A 5,381-nucleotide genomic window follows, 5' to 3' on the forward strand; every position below is an offset into this window, starting at 1 on the left:
CTTCTTCAGAAGAGCTGCTACACCCACCAAGTTTTAAAAGTTGGTCTGAAGATCTGTGAAGTACTACCACCAAGGGACTGCCTTTTTCTAGTGTCATAAAAATCTGTTCAGATTTGGCTACATTATACACAGTCCACTGTAAAAATCAGCACTTAGCAGATTTTTCTTGATCTGCTCCTATAAGCCCTCACAATTCCTATACCACTGGACACAAACTATTCAGTGTTTTGCTGTGATAGTGCAGTCCAGGTTTCTAAGGTAAAGGTAAAATATACCCCACTACTGTTCCCTACAATAGGGGAACATACTTTGCCCTGCAAAGCAAGAGCCAGTTCTATATTTGTCTTTCAAATGGTTCTAATAATTCTGAACGTTTCACAATCATACTGCTAGGCAAAGCTTCAACCACTACTAAGAGAACCCCCACACACCAGATTAGTTCAGCCACCTAATATAACAAGCCCACAGGGAAAGCAACTGAATCACAGTGGCATCTGAGATTCTCGGAAAGCCGACGTCCAGTCTATATGCTTGGCTCATCTATCCATACTGTGAGGCACAGCACACGGCTGTATCAATGTTACCACATCATATGATCTCCTACTGACTAGTCTGTAGGAAATGTAATCCTTCTATGTGCAACCAATATGGTTGGTCTTTAGTCCTCCGCAGCACGGGTCTGTACCCAAGGTTCAAGATTCAAGTCCTCTTTCACATGAAATATGTTTTTTTATCCTTGCATATAGAGTTACAAATTATTGCCTTTTCATTTGCTTGCAAAAGTGATGAAAATAACAGGCCAAAATCTTTACCAAAATCATAATCTCAAGCACAGCCATGTCAAATATAGTTCCCAAAAATTAGGAAAATACATATTTGAGATCACCAATTCATCCTTAATTCTGATACATTATACATTTATGATGTCAGGATTTCTTTAATTACCTACTGACATCTTAGTGTTTTTCTACCAAACAAGGTGTCATTCAGTTGAATGGCTAAATGGTAATGGGAATAAATCATGTAGAGAATTAGGCTGTTGTTTTTAGCATTCCTATCTCGTATTAGTTGCCCTTGGTACATAAAGAAAGAATCACAGAATCACATAATATTCTGAGTTGGAAGGAGCCCACAAGGATCATCACAGTCCAGCTACTGTCCCTGAACAGGACAGCCTCAAGAATCACACAGTTACCTAACATTACTTGAAAGTAAGATTTTGGACTCCTTATTGTAATTCTATGTAAATTAGACAAAAGCCTTTTCACCCTGAAAAAAAAAGTCCATAGGCAGTCCTTGATTGGACCAAGTTTGTCCGCTATATCCTGTAATCCAAAGAGAATCACGACACCCAGTGGTTACCAGAAATAACGCAGGCATACAGAAGCCATGTAGAATGTGAAGATGCTTATCTCAATTCTCAAGCTCACAAAATTAAGATGCAACTAGAAAAATGAAGACATTGGACAAGGTACAATCCATATTAAAGAGTCTGTAGAGATGGTCTTACCAAACTCAACACTTACGACACAAAAAAACTCGCAAAGCCACCACCAACACCTGAAATACCAACCCAAGTAATTTTTGAACTCCAGGAAAATATGACATCTAGCCTACTCTGGAGAAAACAGTAGTTCTTCCATGACAACAGTGTAAATCCTGTAGGTTTTTCCACCAGAAAAAAAACGCTATCATGAGGAGATTTCCGTGACAGCACTGCACTGATTAAGTAAATCTATCCTTCTACACCCTGTAGCTTTCCACACACTATATTGAAGACTTGACAGAGAAGATGACTGTGCTGGGGAAGTGAGGGAATACAAAAGGCCTTGCTGCTCTCCAGAGTACTCTGGACTGCTGCAGTGCTCTAATGCTGCAAGGGTTAAAAGCAGTCACTGCTCTTTTGCACAGCTTCCCCAAATCCTCAGTTGGCCCAAAAGTCTAGGAGTTGCAAAAAGAGGATATTAAATCCACTTTTGTTCTCCTTCAACACAGAACAGTACAGAAGAGTGTAAGAGCATCAGAAGTGCTTTATTTTTGATTTGCCATCTCTGCTAATCATTGATTATTTTTAAATTAACATCATTCTGCCTTCTCTTAAATTGGATACATTTATGGTAAAGATGAAGTTGCAGATGGATATAACAATATGAAACGTGTACTTTGAAAAGAATACATAACTACAGTTGAAATTTAGAAGAAGATGAGCCATCACTAAAATACTTTCGTTAGAGAAAAATCTTGTTAAGTCAACTGCTGGTGAAATTCTATAACCTGTGATAGACTGCAGGTCAGAGCACACGATCACACAATGTTTCCTGCTTCGATATTTATTAAATGAGATATTAATTATTTACAAAATCCATATGTGGAAAGTCTTTTCAAAGAGATTTTGAGCTTTAATATTGTTTTAATGTCCAACAACACACTTTATCTGCATAAATTTGTTCTTTTGTTGAGACCAATGAAAACTTAAGAGGCATCATTTGAACAATATTCTTCTATTTATGTATTAAAATTACAGAAGCGAGTAACAGAAGGAACAAAGATACCTGTATTGAAATATCATACAAATTAGACTGGTTCAATGAAGTGAGATGAATAAAACTATTTACTTGCAGAGTAACTGAATACAATATAGTACTTGTTAAACTGTATTTTGTCTGTGATAGCAAAACAAAGCGGTGAGTATATGAAGAAAAAAGATTGAGTACATGGTGTTTTCAGACCTAACCTTTCCAGTTCAGACAGTGTAATGTGAAACCACATTCTTCTGACCTGGCTATGCTTTACTTCCAAAGTTTGCCAAACATTTCTTTCTACTTCTGTGTTAGGACAAAAGATTCTTTGTCCCATAAGCATTTATGAAGTCCATGCATCAACACCTTTATTAATCGTTCAGTAAGCACACAAGACCTATTATTTAACCACCTCATTGGATAAAAACTTGCCTTTGTCCCTCTTAAGCCATGAAAGATGATTTCTGCATCTTCTCCTGAAAGAAGAGATTCAACACCTTTTTTTAATACGTGTTGAAACACCTACACTGAATAAACATGCAGTCATACTTCACTCACATTCTTTTCACTCTTTTCGTGTTGTATGACCAGAATAAACAGGGAAGTGAACAAAAAGTTAATACTTGCTTGTCAAAACACTCACCTTCAGGATAAACAAATCAACTACTGTATAACATAAGGAAAAAGGAAAACATCCGGTTGGCACTGACTGTAATCACTGAACTCACACAGTAAATAAGACCTGGGATCAATGAAGAATCAAATGAAAGGAAAAGGGAGAGAAGGGGCAGTGACAGAAATATTATCAAAATTACAAAAAGGGCATATTTGGAGGAGGAAGAATTTAGATTATAACGTTCAATATAAACCTCAGGTTTAAGCCAACATAATTCAGGGACAATTCAGGTGATAAAATTTAATTTATTTAGAACAGAGGTTTACCTTGACTATCCAAGAAAACTGGTCTATTAAACAGTATAGTATTTCAGTTCTCCTACCTGCTGCCCCTTGGATGAAGGCCTGGTATCACAAATTCCAAATCTGTTCTGAATCACTTGAACTGAACAGCAGGTTGTCTGTCCCAAACACAGGCTACTTGCCCTCTGGTGAGCTGTTTTCACTGAGTATCCGCACATACTCCCATATCCTGAGAAATCTGGCCTCTGTGCAGGACAGTAAGGGTTGTTTCTGGGTATAAGGCAACCCAGGACCAAGCCTGTGCAAATAAGACAATACAACAGCATTCTTAGCATGCTTTTCCTCAGAACTCAAAACTCCTGAACAGTAAGGCATCCAAATCCAGAGTCTAGAGATCACACATCTCACACTACAGTTTAGATGTAATCAGAGCCAACTCTGGCATTTCAGTGCTCAAAAATACATCCTAAGAATAAGAGACACTAGTGTTCTCTCACAGCATTTCAGATTGGTAGGACTGGAACCCATCAGTGCCAATTTTTCAAAACGACGTCATTTCATGTAATCTCAGACATTTTTGTGTTGTATTTGACAAGCTGTTTATGAGACCATTCTGAGATTAAAGGTCCTTCTCTTTTTCATTCAGGAATTTATTAGATCTTGTTGATCTCTTTAATCAGTGTATTTCAGGTTCTCTAACAAGGCTATCATAACAATGAAAGTGTTTCTTTCAATTTCTATTTAAGGAATTCACTGAGTCTTTGCTCAGGTCTTCCATACAGCCTTTTCAGTTTTCTCTAATGAAATGGCTTTCATGTCCAAATGCAAAATATTCTGACAGATTTCTGGGTGCTGGTAGCATTTATCCAGTTCTCAGAACAAGAATAGCTACTCTAGTTACATTCATTGAACCGGGGACTCATTTTCTCCTATTTATTTGCCCTTGATTTATATGCAGTTCATGGAAACCAAATCCGTGTATTTCACACTTTCCAATCATGTAAAAGTTGGTTGGTTTTTATGGTTTTACTCATGACAGGAAGAAGCGATTCTTCCCCTGGACTTGGCACAGGTAAAACCACACCTCGAGTTCTGTGTCAATTCTGGGTCCCTCCATTCAGGAAAGGACACTGAGGTGCTGGAGCAAGTCCAGAGAAGGGCAATGAAGCTGGTGAAGGATCTGGAGCACAAATTCTGTGACGAGCAGCTGGGTGTGTTTAGCCCAGAAAAAAAGGAGGCTCAGGGGTGAAATTATGACTCTCAGAAGGAGGCGGAAAGGAGGCTGTAGCCACGTGGGGGTTGGCCTTTTCTCCCAGCAACCAGTGACAGGACAAGAGGACACAGTCTCGAGGTGTGCCACGGGAGGTTCATCTTGGAGATTAGAAGGAATTTCTTCACAGAAAGGGTGATTAGACATTGAAGCAGGATGCCTGAGGAGGTGCTGGAGTCACCGTCCCTGAAACTGTTTAAGAAAAGACTGGATGTGGCACTTAGTGCCATGGTCTAGTTGACATTGTGGTGTTAGGTCATAGGTTGGACTCGATGATCTGACGTCTTTTCCACCCTGATTCTGTGAGTCCTCTTTTTGTCGTGTTTACCTCTTTGAGACAACTTTGAGACCTCTTTGATGCTGCTTTCCTCATATTTGAAGTGCCTGTGTTTCATCTCTCATTCATAGAGTGAGAGAGGCTGCACAAAAGTCTCACGTTCTGTGTGGGGAAGAATCGTACTTTTTTGCACAGTATTCGGGAGGCGCAGCACCATCCCAAACCCCGGACTCCGCTCACCCTGCCGGGCTTCCCCACACGCCCGGGCACGCCAATGAGCACGCTCAAGGCCCGCCCTCCCGCCAGCCCGCCCTGCGCATGCGCGCTCGGGGCGCAGCTGGCCGCGCTCCCCCTCGGCGGCCGCGGGGGCGGGGCGTGCCCGGGGCGGGGGCGGCGG

Source organism: Corvus kubaryi, unplaced genomic scaffold (genome assembly GCF_017639235.1).
Source record: "Corvus kubaryi isolate FWS band 111438036 unplaced genomic scaffold, C.kubaryi_AGA036_p1.0 66, whole genome shotgun sequence".
NCBI classification, from domain to species: Eukaryota; Metazoa; Chordata; class Aves; order Passeriformes; family Corvidae; genus Corvus; species Corvus kubaryi.